Consider the following 16,084-nt stretch of genomic DNA (forward strand, 5'->3'; position numbering starts at 1 on the left):
ATGCATGCAAGAAGTGAGGGGCTGGGCCACAGGGAAGGGGTAGGTGAGCTGCAGGACAGGATGGGGAACTCAACCCAGGGCTTTTGAAATTGAGCTTTTAGCTCTTTGCAGTTTCTTGTGATGACAGGACTACGGAGTGGCCACAGGATGGGTGGTGTGGGCTTCAGTGTTCTGTTGTGTGAGTTTCAGGCTGCTCAGCTTCCATTTCCCTACAACTGGAAGTCAAATACACCTTCTGGAAATGAATGTAGGTAACAATGTTAAAAAGATCGAACAGGCGAAACGCAGATTAGAAAGTGCTAAAGAGGGCACTAGTAAAGACGAAAGTGAGCAATTACCAAGAGCTAAGATGACAGAGCAAGAAAACAAAATGATAGACATGGAGGATACAGACTGCCCATTTTATCTAACAAATTACAGGTGTAAAAAACAAAAACTGTAACTTCCAGGGCTGAATGCCGTTTTAGAAGAAAGGGTTTACTGGGCCATTTCCAGCTAGAAAGAGGAGACCGGGTCCTGGAGCGGGAATCTAAACCCCTTCCTGGGCACCCCGCCCGCCGCCGCCTCGCAGCAGCGCCAGGTGGAGAACCAGGTGTAGCCGTCCTGGAGTCAACCGGCTCTTACACCTGAAGTGGGGGACTGAGATGAACTCGTTTAGAAAGAATCCACACTGGCTGCAGAGAGGGTGGGGAAGGTGAGGGCCGGCTCTGGGACAGGAGCAGTCCCTGAGGAAGAAGGCTTGGCTCCAGGGGAGTGATGAGGGGCAGGTCTGAAAAATTCACGCGTGACCGAAGCGCAGGTCGGATGGCGCCTGGTTGTTCTCTGCAGGCAAATGCAGGAATAGCCGCCGGGACGTTCATCCTGCTCCTGCCCCTGCGACGCCGGCTGCTGGTTCGCTCACTGACCCGGCCGCTGGAATTTCCCGTGGGACGGCTTGGAGGGGACAGCAGAATGGAGAGGCCAGCCTGCCAACCGCGGCACCCGAGTGGGTGCTAGCCCAGGAGCGGTACCCTCCCCTCGCCCGCCCCCCCGCCGCCCCACAACCAGCGCCAGCCTTATGGGAAGGGCCAGACCGCCCGAGCTCCTGGCTCCCGGCGTGCCGTGCGCCGGCGCACGCGCACAGGACCAGCGGCGGCGGCGCCCCCTGGCGGCGGGCGCGGGTCGGCAAGGGGGCGGGGCCGGAGGCGGGGGGTTGCGCTGGTGACGGGAGGACGCGCGGCCGCGGCTCACTGGGCCGGTGGCGGCGGCGGCGGCGGAGGACGCGGACCGGGCGGTGGCGGCAACGGGAGAACCGCGGGCAGCTCCCTCGCTGCACGCGGGCCGGGATGAGGGTCTGTGGCGTTGCGGCTCTCGTGCAGCCGGCTGGTGAGAGCGCGGGCGGTGGGCGGTGCGGGCCGGGAAGATGGCGGAGAGGCCGGCGCTGCGGCCCCCGCCCGACCGCGCGAGGATCCGGGCCCGCGGCTACTGAGGGGACGGGTGGGACCGCAGCTGGGCGCGGGAGAGGCCGGGCGGGGGCGGGCGGGGGCGGGCGGCGAGGGTCTCGGGCCACGCGGGACAGGCGTGTGAGGTGGGCGCGAGTGGGCGTGAATGTGCCCGGCCCGAGGGTGGGCGTGAGTGCACTGCAGGGCCTGAGCTCGGGGCGTCGGCGCGGTTTTCCGGGGTGCCGTCGGGGCGGGTGCGGGGCCGCTCGGCTTTGTCCGGTTCGGCGGACACGCGTGTGCTGGCCGTGGCCGCCGAGCCCCGCGGACCTGGCCTTTGCAGCAGGGTGGGCTGGGGCGCCCCGCCTCCCTCCCGGCCGCCCTCCGGAGTGGGATTCCTTCGGCTGCTTCTGGGTTGCAGGAGTGATGTGGGCGGAGGGTGTTGCGTGCGGAGGGCCGCGCGCGAGGCAGGCGGTGGTCTTGGGGGTCAGGACGTCTTTCATCTGAAACGTGCGGACGGCTGCGAGGCCGCGGCAGCTGTGGGTGTGTAACTTGCGGCTCCCACCACAGCTGCTGTGGGCGCTGCGCAGCCTTCACCAGCGAAAATGCGGCGCCCCATCCCCCCAACCCTTCAGTGTCGCGTGGTTTAACCGAACCTCCAGTGACCTCTGCAGAAACCTACAGTTGCAGGGCTCGTGTTCCTCCCGCGGGGCAGACAATAGGAGATTTGTCTTTGAAGCCTGTGAGGGGAATGGAACCCTGCAGGTCCTGGGTGCCTCTGCAAACAGCAGGTGGTTCCCGGTCGGCGGCTCCCCATTCACAATGAGCAAGGTGTGTTTCTCCTCGCTGGGGGAAGGGGAAGGAGATTTGATAGGAGGTGTGACTGTAAAGCCAGGAGACTCATTCCGTAAAGCGTCCTGGCCGACTCGGTGACCCGCAGACGCTGGCTCAGTGAATGAGCAGAGGCTGCCGGCCGGTCTCCTCGTCAGCTGTCTTCCCTAGAGGCTGGAGGAGAGTGGAGAGGAGGGTGGCTTCTGGAGCCAGACTGCCTGCCTCTGGGTCGTGACTCTTCAGTTTACTGCCTTTGTACTCAGTGCCTTTGGTTCCTCAACTGTGAAATGGGAGCACCAGTCCGACTGGCCTCCTAGGGTTGCGCTGGGGACTCAGCACATCCTAGAGGCTGTAAAACGCTTTGTGCCTGGTGCATTGTCAGCGTTCACAAAATTCAGGGTGTTATCATTGCCAAGGTGTGGTTTCCAGGTGCATTTGCTGTGGGCCCCTAGCATCAAATCTGTGGCTCCTGTTTCTTACACCCACAACAAGGTGGGGCCGTATTTGGAGAAGCAAGTCTTCTTGGAGGTATAGGAGGAACAAATCTCATGTACTTAGATAAGTTATTATACAGAACTGTTTAAAAGTACTTTTAGAAAATGGAAGCTTCTATAGTGAGCCACTGGAACATCTAGCTCTTACTGCCCTGGAGAATCGATGGGATTGTTGCTGACAGAAATGAAGTGTAGAGCAGTTCTTGGGTGATTCTGTGTTGGAATTAAACTACCCAAGCCATAGTTACACTTCATGGTGTTATCCTTGTGATAGAAAAGGTAACTTTTTAACAAACTCTGAGTAACAGTAATGACATAAGCAACAGGAAGTGAGAACTTGGGTTTACCAGTGCTGTGACATTCTGCCTTGCTAAACGGTTGGAAGAAATTGGACTTAGTGGAAAATTCCCCATGTTTCCCGAGGAGCCGATTCTCTTTCTCAGGTCTAGGGAAAGGATCTCAGACTTACCCTACACAACTACCTGTCATCTCCTTTGTCGCTGAGACACTGAGGGTAAGCGGAAACCCTTCCGCTTTAAGTTGAATCTTTTGGCATTTGTGGGGTTTAAGGTGAGAAAGTTTAATGTTCAGAACAAATGGTAATGAAACAGCATTTGTGGGCAAACTTTAAAATATCTCAAGATTTTAAAATGTCCATCCCACCCTGGCTGGTGGGTCTCAGTGGACTGAGCCCTGACTTGTGAATGGAAGGCCACGGGTTCCGGGCCAGGGTTTCGGGCCAGGTTCCCATTTGGGGGTGCGTAAAAGGCAACCTATCGATGTTTCTGTCCCACATCAATGTTTCCTCTCCCTCTCTTTCTCCTCCCTTCCCCTCTCTCTAAAAATTAATAAAGTCTTTTTTTTTTTAAATAAAAATAAGCCCTGGCTGGTGTGGCTCAGTGGACCGAGTGCAAGCCTGTGGACCAAAGGGTTTCCGGTTCAATTCCCCAGTGGGGGGGTTGCGAGAGGCAGCCACACATCGATGTTTCCCTCGTTCCCTCCCTCCTTTCCCCTCTCTCTAAAAATAAATAAATAAAATATTTAAAAAATAAAAATAAAATGTCCATCACAGCCTTCTCTTCTGCGTGTGTGCTGGGGCGGACTGTCCTTGAGCAATTTAATAACAGCAAATACAGTGTCTGGTTGGGCTTCTTCCAGGTTCCTCATGATTTTGAAAAAAACATCTGTATGATATATTTTTCGTATTGAGATATCTAATTTTACTAGCAAAACCCTTTTGCTGTGCCTTTCCATGCCCAGTGGTCATTGGGTCATTTGCTGTGGGTCTTGCCCCATGTGTCTCCGAGATCGCTCTGTGAGTGTCCTGTCTCAGAAGCACAGCCTTGGTGCACAGCCTGCATGCAGTGCTGGGCCTGGCAGGCGCCTCTGGCAGAACGAACTGGATTGCCTGCCTGCTTGCTCCCAGGTTCCTTCTGTTACTTTTCTTGCTCCCCAAAGTAGAGTCCACACCCTCAGTTCTTGGCCTTCTCTGCTGCCTCCTGTACCTGCTTCTGTGTGCCTTCTTCCAGCCTTTGGGACTTGTCCTTGATGTTATCTGGCAGCTCTGCCGTGCTCCCGAAGGTCATGAGTGACCCTGACTTCCATCCTCTGGCCACGCTGTTGCGCCTGCTGAGATGGACCTCCTCACCTGGGCCTGTAGCCTGGTTCACTCCTATGCTGCCATGCTCCTGTCTCAGGCTTTCTGGGGCCGATATTTTGCAGGGCTCTGTGTTTCCCTGAAATTTGAGTTCCTCAGCAGTGCCTGCCATCTTGTTCAGGATCCCAAAATGTGATGGTGACATAAATGACTTTTATCATCATATGTCTGAGAACTTTGATAATAGGAGTGGCATCCCACCATCCACAAGCTTATTGCTAACCTCCAACTCATAACTGTCTTTGACGAAGTTTGTACGTTGTGAAAAGAGCTTATTGGCCATTATTATGCTCCCCCCGGTAGAATTTTTGTCGGTTCAACATTGGTGTGGATTTCTTCTACTTTCTTTGAAGTCTTTGGGAAAACCATGCTAGGAATTCAGTATTAGGAATGGTTTTCAATATCCTGTAGTGTTTCCTAAGTACCATTAATGCAGTACTTTCTAACTGAATGTCTAACATATGTTGTTAGGTGTGTGTATACTGTAGCCCCACAGACGTGCGGCACACTGTTGTTTGAAGGAGCTCGAAAAGAAGTCTGTTAAGACCGTGAGCCCTGCACTTGGTGCTCCAGACCAGAGTCTGCGCGACAGCCACTGGCAGGCCCCTTGCCTGTCTTTATAAATAAAGTTTTATTGAAACACAGCCACCCCTTCACTTTTGTACTTGCCTGTGGCTGCTTTGGCAGAACTGACTGCCTGCTTCAGAGACTATGGCCCACAAAGCCTACACTATTTACTGTGTGGCCCATTTACAGAAAAGGGCTCTAGAACACAGGTGCAGACACAAGGCCTGCTGGCCAAATCTGGCCCTCCACCTAGTTTTATCCAGTCTGGCGCCTTGTTTCTACCCGGCAGCAGTACCGAGCTCTCGTTTAACTGTTCAGGAGTAGTTACATTTAAACAGTCCTAAAATTACATTCAGCCCTTTGAAGGCAACTGTGAGGCTGACGTGGTTCCCCCCTCCAGTGAAAATGAGTTTGACACCCCTGCTCTAGAAGTTCGGAGGGGAAGTGTTACAGGTGGAGTTCTGGTGTTAGGAAAGGTTTCAAGTAAGGGATGGTCTTCCAGCCAAACCTTGTGCACTGGGGGGAGAGAGGGGGGCATGGTAGCACCACAGAGGAAGGTGTTTCAGGTTTGGGGGCGAAGGTGTGAGGCTGGGCTACGTGTGGTTTGTGGGGTGTGAGGGTGTGTGAGGAATATAAGGGCCTAAGGATTATAACGTGAATGTCTTTGAGTTCAGGTGACAGACCTTACATTGTAGTTCTCTAGCTAATAGGGAGCCGCTCGGGTCTGCGAGCAGGGAAGTCCTGACAAAATGGGGGAACATTTGACTGGCAGTGACCTGTAGGATGGATTGGAGAAGGGAGAGATCCGATTCAGGAAGTTTATTGGACACCTTTCTCTGGGGAAGGCCGCGGTTACAAATTACCCCCACACTTTAGTAGCTTACAACACCATTTCTTGTTCACATTCCCTTTGCTTGTGACTCTTTTCTGAGAGTCCATTCCTGGACCTAGAACAGGCCCTTATGTGGATCATGCTATTCTTATGCCAGAGAGTGGCAGAAACTGTCTTCAAGCTTCAGCTCACGGCTCAGTTTCCACAGGCCAAAGCGGGTCACCTAGCCCAGCCCACCACCAGGGGGAGGGGGTGGATGCAATTTCCCTAGAGGGAGCCGGAAATCCCATGGCCAGGGGCAGGATGGAGGATGTACAGCCCTCTTATGTTGAAGGATTGAGCAAATATTGGAGACCATACTGTGGCCCCTGCTCCCACCCCCACCCTGGAGAAGACAAGCCTGCTCCATGCTCTGAGCAGCCTCAGCCAGGTGAGGGAGCTAGGCAGCCTTCCCTGCTCAGCGGGGGATCCTGGGACCAGCTGCAGCCTTTCATGCTTCTCAGGCCCTTCATTCTCCACTTTCTGGGCTCTGCCCTTCGGTGTGGGGACCACCGTCTGCTTGGTTACTACCTGCAAGCTTGGCATCCTGGGTTTTCCCCTGACTGCCAAATCCTGTTGCTCTGGGTCTTGCTCATGTACCTCCTAAGTAGTTACCAAATCCATTGTTCCTCTGTCACCAGGGCCACTGGCCAGGCAGCGGCCGTGCCAGTCCTTTTGGCATTATGGCCATGCTTCCTGGGTGAGCTCCCTCTGCTCCACAGAGCTGCGCAGGCGATGTGTGCAGAGTAGTGGTTCTTACTCAGGGGCGATTTGTCTGGAGATGCTTGCAGTTGTTCGAACTGGGAGGGGTGCCGCTCTGTTCAGCACCCTTTGGTGCACAGGACAGCCCCATGGCCAGTCTGCCTGGCCAAGGAGCAGGCCCAGAGTGTGTCCTGCGGGTCACTCCCCTGCCCAGCACTCCTCCCTGGCTCCCCGTGCCTCCTAGACTGCTCTCCAAGGCCCTGCATGCTCCGACTCATGCTCTGCTCTCCAGCGACACCAGCCGAGTGCTGCCGAGCCCAGCCCTGCTCCGTGTTCCCTCCTCCCCACAAAAAAGCAAAGCTCAGGCATCTCCTTCAGGGCCTTTGACCCTCCCTGGAGTCTGTCCCAGTAGGAACTCCATCCTGGTCCTTTCCTTAGCCCCAGAGTTCTCCTGCATTCCAGGGTGCTCGGAGCCTGCGGAGGGCCTCGGTGTTGATGCAGTCCTGGGACTGTGGGGAGAAGCCCAGTGGGCAGCAGGGGAGCCAGACAATGGGTCCCTGATCAGTTTCTCAGATGCTGGGCGAGGCGATGCCCAGTGGTCCCTGTGCCAAAGAGATGAGTGAGACTTTGACTCAGTCCTGACTGGTGCACATGACCCGCCAAGCCTCAGCTCTGTCTGTGGCCTAGGTTATATTTGTCCTGTGTATTTTCCAGGGGTGTTGTGAGGCTGAGGCAAGGTTGAGTTTCAGAGGAGCCTATGAAATACTGAGCATTAGATGTGCATGAAGTTTTAAAGCATTAATTTTCACACTGAGGAGCTGGCAGGCAGCAGAGCCCGTTTTCAGTCCTCTTGTGGACTTGTTGAAGACGAGACAAACCCCAAGTGTAGACAGCTGCCATGGGAACAGCCCTGGTGTGTGGACAGAAGGGTCACCTGGCTCAAAGCCCTTGCTGGCTGCCAGGGTGCGGGGGCTCAGGCCTGGACCCCGAAAACTTGTTTTCCTTGTTGGCTGCACCCCGTTCTGTTCTGCTGCTTTTCTCTATCCTTTCCTGGAGCTGCTAGAGGTCCCAGCGCTGATCAGAGTGGCTGGTGCTTTCTTCACTGTGGAGCTTCACAGCAAGGTTGTCCCTCAGACACTGGCACACTGGCTGTGGCTTTCTGTTAGGGTCCCTTCAGCCGTTTCTGGGGATTTCTGTGGCAGCCAGCATGCTCCTCCTGGCAGTGTGGACGGTGATGAGGCATAGGCAGTGCCAGGCCCTCCGGCAGGTCTCATGGTGTTTGTGCATCAGGCCTCGCAGGTCACTAGTAAGGGGAAGCAGCTTCTGGACTCTAGAAGCTGTTTTTCTACTTAATTGCAGTGTCAGCCTTTTATTTTATATTTAAAATTCAGCTGTGCTAGTAGGATTCCTAGTGCTTCAGACTCTGAGAAGCCCAAGAAGTAGTAGCTTCCTGTTGGTGCAGCCTTCCTGCCACGGCCGCTGCGGCCCAGGGCAGGGCTCACTCAAGGGTAGAGTAGAGCCCGCCTGCATCGGTCTGGCAGGACTTGACATCTGGTCTGTGTTTCCAGGCTCGCCCACGTTCCTCCCGCTGTCTCCCGCCGTGTGCCAGCCACTTGCCACTCAGGTGTCTTGACATGGAGGCAGACCAGACTCCTGGTGGGGGACACACAGGAGTGGATTGTGATAATCTCACCTGCACAGCAGAGGTGGAGGTGTGTGTGGGGTCTTGGGGAGACCCCAGGGGTGACTTCTAGCCTCAGTTGGGAATGTGGAGTTTAAGTGGCCTTTCTGGGGGAGGGGGTGTCTTATCCAGAAAGGTGGGGTATGTGTGACTGAGTTGTTAAGTGTGTTAACCAGGCAGAGGAACTGTGCGCCTCAGGTGGAAGGGGCTGCACGAAGCAGGAGTGGCCGTGGGGTGGTGGAACTTCCCGGAGCACTTTGTGCTGGGGCGTCCAGTGAGGCAGGGATGGGCCAGTCAGAGGTCAGCAGGTGAGTGCGAGGCTGAAGGGAGCATCCCTCACCTGGCATGGCCGTCTGCCATAGTCAGGCCACCAGTGATACCAGTGGTGCCCACCCCCTGGGGGGGGGCTGTGCCCAGGCAGTGGTTCTGCGAGAGGCCCCGCCCCTCCCCGTCCTCTCCTTTCCGGAACACACGAGAGCTTACATGAAGATGCTGTTCACTTGAGCTGTTCTGTTTTCAATCAGAACAGAAATCACTGGCAAGAGCCTGCTGGGAAACGCTGTGGGCAGGGCCTCAATCAGTGCCCCTCGAGCTCTGTGTGGTGGTCCCCGTGGGGGATGAGGCAGGACGCAGGGTGCACCTCACACTGGCTGTGGGTCCTTAAAGAGCAAGCACCAGCTTTTGGGACTTTCACGCTGGAGTTGGCACTACTTGGTCTGAGGACCCTGTGTTTGGTGACCCTGCCTTGCCTCCCCAGCCAGCAAGTGAGCCAGCGAGGGACCAGGGCTGGGGGTCTGCTGTAGGAGGAAGACGCATGCTGGTGGCACAGGGCGGTGGGAATGTGGTTGGTGGTTGTGTCTCTCAGTCCTTCATCTTGCAGAGCTCCGGGAAGTGGTGCTGGGTCTGGTCTGTAGGATGAGGTGCCTGCCTCCTGCAGCTAAGTTGGGGCAGGGAACAGACATGCAGAGGGGCCCTCAGGGTACGAGCCTGGGGCAAGGCAGTGGCCAACCAGGCTGACCACTGGCCACACGGGCTGAGTGTCAGGAGTGAATTGGAGGAGACAGAGGTATGGAAACAGGTGCAGCTGTTGTAGCACACGTCAGAATTGCCCTGCGCAGGTCAGAGTCACGTTCCACCCTGTGACTCCACCAGACTCAGAGCCCAGCTTCCGACAGGCACAGACCAGCTTGCAGGAAGCAGAGGCTGTGCAGGGAGCTCTCTCAATGCAGGGCATTGCGAAGAAAGGAACAGAGAACAGAACAAGAACCTCAGAGCAGGAATGAGGCCTGATCTGCAGGTAGATGAAGTGGATGCCATCACCCACAGCAGGAGCAGAAAGACAGGTGGACAATAGGAACTAAAAGGAACCAGCAGAGGCTGGTCTGGGAGGTTCAGGGCAGAGGCCCAGCAGGTTGGGGGGCTCTTGTCAGCAGGGAACCTGGGAAGCGCTGTCCAGACCCTGAGAATGTGCCCTCTGCCCCACAAATGATCAGGCAACTGCCAAATAGATAAAGGTGTTTTCAAATTTACCTCCCACCTACCCTTTTTCAGGAAGAAGAAGGAAGAGCCCTGGCCAGGGGGGCTCAGTGGGTTGGAGCATCATCCCATAGACCAAAAGGCTGCGGGCTCAATCTCTGGACAGGGCATGCATGGGAGGCAACCAATTGATGTTTCACTCTCTCTCTCTCTCTCTCTTTCTCTCTCTTTCTCTCTCTTTCTCTCTCTTTCTCTCTCTTTCTCTCTCTCTCCCCCCCCTTTTCTCTCCCCCTCTCTTCTTCTCCCCCTCCCCACCCCGCCTATTTCCTTCCTGTCTCTAAGATCAGTGAAAATACCCTTGCGTGAGGATTTTAAAAAAGAAAGACAGAAAGAAGAAATGAGAGCCAGGAAAAGGCTCTCACAGACGGAGAGGTGGCGCCCCCACAGGCAGAAGTGGGAGCACCGGGCACCTCGTCGCGGCCCCTGGCTCACCGCTCTGCGGGTTGGTCGTCTGGGGGCCTGTGCACTCTGTTCACCTGCTCCACCTCTGTCCGGCCCCTCGGTCACCTTGGCTGTCCCCTCCTGCTGTCCCTTCCAGCCACACTGCTCACTCCGAATGTGCTGACAGCCACCTCAGTGGTCAGGCCCGGGGAGGGTGGACGTCAGGGCTCAGCTGGGGGCACTGGAAGGCGGTTCTTGAGGAGCCCCGTTGTTTTCTGGGCCGCACTCAAACCAGGCGGCTTCTTGCAGAGTGCTGGTGGGGAGAGGGGCCACCAGCGTGGTGAGAGAGCTTGGCCAAGCAGTTTCTGGGCCCACGTCGGCGTGGCCGGGGCGGGCGGGGGGGGGGGGGGGGGGAGGGGGGGGCACTGGGCTGTCGTCTCCAGCAGGCTGGGAGCTGTCAGAGCTCCAGCTCATGCCTCTCAGTGAGAAGTGTTTGAGTTTTCAGTTGAAATCAGGTCCCATGCCCCCCGTTGTCTCCCTGGACCAGCTCTGCCTGCCAGTGCACACCTGCTGACGTCTGCACAGCTTGAAACAGCTGGCTTTTTACCTGCTCCCCAGGCTAGCACTCTGCTGTCCCTCCTGCCTGCTCTCGAGCCCATCCCCCGGGGCCCGTCTCCAGGCCACCAGCACCCTCAGCCTTCCCTGCGCGTTCATCTCACCCTGGCTTGCTGCCCGGGCCCCTTGGTGAGCCCATCCACTCGTGCCTGCAAACACACTGATTAGGAAAAGTGGAATTCCTGTCATATGCTGATCTCTTCTAAACTCGTATCCAAGGCTCGGGCCTCTTCCGGAGCTGCCACAGAGACGGCTGCAGACGAGCTGTTGGACCTGTGGAGGAAGTGCCTGGGCCGCCTCCCCTCACAGGGCCAGTCCAGCGCCTCCCACCCCCCTGGGCCTGCCACTGGGGCTGCCACCTGTTAGGGGCCGCGCATGGGCTGCAGTGAAAGGGGAAGCTCTGTTACACGGAACACCACACAGACTCAGGAGGCAGCACCGGCGCAGCAGATGACACGCACACTCAGAGTGAGCCCATGCCTCCAGGGAGGGTGCCTGACAGGGCGTGCGGCTGAGATGTGGTGGGGCAGAGCCTGTGCTTCCCCTCGCCCAGCAGCAGGGTTGAGGTGCAGGGAAGTAGGGCTCCATGCACCGTGTTGGGAGTCGGGCTTAGAGAGGGAGCAGGCAGCACCTACCCAGGAGGTGGGTCTGTGTCCTCAGTTGGAGAAGGGGCAGAATTGAGACTCTCATGTGCCCTCCTCCCTCCTGTGCCCTTCCCTTCTCCCCTCCCCTGCTCTTCCAGCAGCAGCTGTGGGGGCTACATAGCAGGAAGGCGCTGCTGATTACCAGCTGTGGCCAGCTTGAGTGATAAGGGATCCATTGTCCCCTAACTTGGCTCCTTCATGAGGGACTGGCTTCAGGGGGGACTGGATCCAAGTGCCACGTGGCCTTTCTCCTTTGCCTCACGTTTTGTTTCTGCTTCCTCGTGTTTTTTTTGAGAAGCCTCTCCCCACTGTGGACAAAGTGGCCCAAAAGCTGGTGCTCTCAGCAGGCAGGGGTTGCTTTCGCTTCCTTGGCTCTGTACTCTCCCTGGTGAGGGGATGCAGGGGGGCACTCAGACACCTGGAAGGCCCCAGGGAAGGGGTTCTCGAGAAGAGGGGAGGTGACAGAAGCTTAGACAGGTGTGCCCAGCCCCTGTGGTGCTGGCTGGGCCCGGGGGGAGCAGCAAGGAGCTGTGGAACTTAAGTTCAGACACTCGCTTTTTAACAATGGGACCTAGGGTTCTGCCTCCTAAGCCCCACTTTCTGTCCTGTGAGGCGAGGCAAGTACAGCTGCCACTTCCGGTATGCAGCAGGTGTTAGAGGCTGTTCTGCGGCCGGCTCATCTCCCTGGGTGCTCTGAAGGGAAAGGGGGCATGCTCCAGCTCAAGCCCAGTGTGCTATGGGTGTGATGCTTGCTGCCCCTCCCGGCCCTGCGTCACCGTTCACTGGGGTGGCTGCGACTGCACATAAGAAGGCTGTCCCTGTGGTGATTTATTCTCCAGTCACCCAGCAGCTTGGTCACACACCGCACATCGAGTGCAGATCCGCACCCTGATGAGGACACGCTGTCTCGAAGCTCCCTGTGCAGTGCAGCGCTGTGGTCAGCCCCCCAGGGCCTGTGCTGCAGAGACTGTGCAGGGGGCGGTGGGTCTGGGCTCCTGTCTATCCGGCAGCTGCGACCTTGCCTGTCGGTGACACGTGCTTGTCCCGGGAGCCTTCTGGTGCCTGAGGCTGCTAGCTTTGGGAGCACGTCATCCATGTTCCTCCTTTTTCCCTCTGGCAGGCTGTCTTCATGAGCGCAGAAGCCGGATTCGGGCCCTTCCCTGGGCGGCGTGGTGCTGGTTCTGTGTGTGCGTCTGCCAGCAGTCCTGGGACGGGAAGTGCAGCGGACAGCCTGTCCTTGGACATTTCTTGAGCACTCACCTGCGGCCTTGTTATGTGGTTAGTTTTCAGGAATGTCCCGTGGGTGGTAGAAAGAGCCCACGTGCGCCCCAAGGTGAAGCCTGGTTAGCCGAGCCTCTCTTCTGTCAGCTCCTGTTTGCTAGGGTGTGGTGGCCTGTCTGTCGCAGCGCCTCTGCCCAATACTCACGGAGCTGCACTTTCTCATCAGTGTAGCTTGTCCCTTCCTGACTTCCAGAATTTCACACCCTGTTGTACATGTGCCTGGTGTAAAGCACATGTCTGGAGCTTTAACAGTCTTGTCTGACAGCGTTTGCCTCATCAGACCGTTGGTCCCTTTCATTTAATACGATTCTTATGTTTGAGTTACTCTGCCATCTCTGTGTTCTAGTTTTCCTGTCATCTAGGACAGGTTGCTTTTTCCTCCTTTCTTAACTTCTTTTGGATTGATTTTTTTTCCTCATTTGCTGGATTGGAATTCATTCACTCAGCTTCCATAGTGGCTGCCCCAGATGTCTTAACGTGCAGAATTCATTTATCAAAATCTGAACCTAAATGTTATATTTTCTGTTCTCCGGCCAATTCAGAGGCCTTAGAGCTGTGAGCGTGCTCCTGGTCCTCCCATTGGTCCGGCATTTGGTCCTTCCGGGACGTCACTGGCCCTTCTGTAACTGGGACTTGGCAGGAAAAATCCTATGACAGTCAGAGTTGGTGAAATGTTTCTTGGGCTTATGAACAGCTTTCTGGAAACTCTAGCAAGTAACTGGAAGGGACCCCCCCAGAGGCAGTAGCAGCCCCGCGGATCCCATTGCTGATGGAGGGTGCAGCCCCCCGAGGCCCTGCTATGCCTGGGGTGCTGCGCAGACCCAGTGTTCCATCCCCCAAGAACTGCATTTTCTGGTTCCATGCTCTTCCTGACGTTTTTCTGCGCTGCGTTCTGTTGCATTAAAAGTTTCTGTTTCGTTTTATTCTCCTCTGATATTGATGAAATTTCACAGTGAGCCTTAACAAAGGCTCTGCTCTCCTTTGGACCCGAGAACAACTTGTGTGACTGCTCATTGAACCAGCCTGTCCGTGTAGTTTTGACTGAAAATGTTCTTTTACTCCGGCTCCCAGCCCACCCTCCTTCGTGCTCCCAGGGTCTGGGGGTGGGAAGTCCTGCTCTTGGTGCTGTGTTGGAAAAGCACTTATGTCACTCCTCTTTCTGAAAGGGAGTCTAGCCGACCTTAGACGCGACACTGGTCGTTGTTCTCAGCTCTGCCTCTCTGGGTTCACTTCTCACCATGTGGCTGCACATCCTCTTCCGCTGGGCTCTGCTCAGCTGCGTGGTCTTGTGTGTTTGTAGGAATTGTCCACTGCATTTGAGAAGTGTCCCCCCCCTTGGGGGACAGGGACATGGGGATGGGTGAGGGGCTGTGTTCTGGAGCACTGCCTTCCAGAGTGAGTCAGATCTCTCACAGGGTGTAAGGGTCCAGCCCCCTAGGGAGTGGTCCCTGTCTCTGATGGCTGCTGTTTAATGTTCCCTTTGCTCACCCCCACCTGAGTGATGCATGGTGGCTGTGGACTGTGGGGAGTCTCAGGATGCCCCGCCATTGCCGTGGCCCCATTCATTCCCCTTCTCCAGGTCACAGGTGTGGAAGGAGCTCCTGGAGATGTCAGAGGCGGGGCCAAGTGCAGGGGTCCCCACTGTGGTGGAGCATGACCCAGAGCAAGTGAGGAGCAGCACACAGGGAGGGCCGCTCTGGACCCATTGGGCCTGTGGCTGTTGGTCACACATGTCCACACACAGTACATTGTGCTTGCATGTGCCCACACACAGTCACCCATGTCCACACACGGCCACAATGTGTACTCGTGTGCTCACACCCATGCCCACGTGGTCACACCATGCTCACATGTGTTCTCTCTCTCTCACACACACACGTCCACACACGGTCACAGCCTGCTGTCATGTGTGCGTGCACACATGCTCGCTGGGGCGTGAGGAGCAGACGCGGCTGCCTCGTCTGTGGGAGGAGCACTGCCAGGTTCCAGGAGCAGATTGCAGCTTCCTGGGGCTCGTTCTCAGCACAGACCTGCGAGGAGCCAGCACAGAGTGTCTTCTGTTCCGGAGCCTGCGTGGGAAGTTGGCATCAAAGACCTTCTCTCCCACTCACGACTGGAACTTTCCCACAGTGGGGACAGGGAGATGGCAGGAGGCCCAGATGGTGGTTTGGCAGCCCCAGAACATGGAGTGCAGGCAGCAGCATCTTGTCCTGCTCTGTCTGTGCCCTGAACTGCCAGCTGCCCTGCTCTCTCACCTGAGGCTCCAAGCGTCAGCACAGGCCAGGTGTGGCCAGCGAGTGACCCCGGGCCACTCTGCTCATCTGTGGGTGAGGACTGAGGTGGAGGGCAGGGCGGCCGTCCAAGCCTCATGTGGGAAGAGTCCACAGAGGTGCTGTGCCTGCAGCTCAGTTCTGTCTCGAAGGCTCGCACGAGGTCACTGAGCAGGAGGGAGGGTCGGGAGAGTGGCAGGCCTCTCCTCCACACTGCAACCCCCAGGAGCCCACCTCCCACCTGCACCGACAGGTGGGAAGTGACCTAGGCACAGCTGAGAAGTGGAGAAATACAGGCTTCAGGACTTCATGAGAAAAGTTGCAGTGATCACTGATAGAAATTAAACTACTTTATTGAAAATACAACTTAAATAAATGCAGATGATGAAAGCAGAGCATAAAACTATAGAAAGGAAATGGACCGAGCACGAGAAAACGGTGGCTTAGCCCCCACTGTCAGGAAGCATAAGCTCGGGTCACCTCAGGTCACAGACCAGGCACTGCCTGGGTGCTGGAGGTGGGGCGGGCTGTCTGATAACAGCCCTTCTCTGTATTTTCAGTTAAAACTTTTTTAAATTTTATTTTTAGAGAGAGGGGAAAGAGGGAAGAAAGAAAGGGAGAGAAACATCGATGTGTAAAACATTGATCAGCTGCCCTCTCTCTTATGCCCCCAACTGGGGACCTGGCCTGCAACCCAGTCACGTGCCCCAACTGGGAATTGAACTGACAACCTTTTGGTCTGCCGGCAGGCGCTCAGTCCACTGAGCCACACCAGCCAGGTCTGTATTTTCAGTTTTTCTATGTGATTTTAGGACTTTTCTTTTCCTCTCGATGCCTCGCTTTTTCCTGGGCACCTCCTTCCAGCAGCTGTGGCTTGAGGTGAGCCCAGCTGCTGAGTCGCCTCGTGCCCTGTGGGCTTCCTCTGCCCTGGCCAGAGGGTGCCGTTGGGGAGAACTCTGCCCCTGTGGCCTGGCCTGTGTGTTTCTCACCTTCTTTGCCTGCCACTCTCTTAAGCCATGTTTTCATTCTAAAGGGTCCTTCTGTTGAGAAATCAGCCAGTTATTTCATTTAGTGTTTGCTGATTCACTGAACAAAGGATTGGGGATTGAGGATGTAGTCATGAGCAGAAGGCATTG

General features: G+C 56.2%; 1 protein-coding gene across 3 annotated transcripts in view; it reads left to right on the forward strand.

Annotated features, from left to right (window-relative positions):
* Positions 1-1,203: 1,203 nt before the first annotated feature.
* ARHGAP39 (Rho GTPase activating protein 39) overlaps positions 1,204-16,084 on the forward strand; it is a 56,871-nt gene continuing 41,990 nt past the window's right edge. For all 3 annotated transcript variants that reach the window (XM_053930074.1, XM_053930076.1, XM_053930075.1), the window contains exon 1: positions 1,204-1,365. The gene's annotated coding sequence lies outside the window, so the exon portion shown is untranslated. The remainder of the gene's footprint in view (positions 1,366-16,084) is intronic.

This window comes from Desmodus rotundus, chromosome 8, assembly GCF_022682495.2.
Source record: "Desmodus rotundus isolate HL8 chromosome 8, HLdesRot8A.1, whole genome shotgun sequence".
NCBI lineage: Eukaryota > Metazoa > Chordata > Mammalia > Chiroptera > Phyllostomidae > Desmodus > Desmodus rotundus.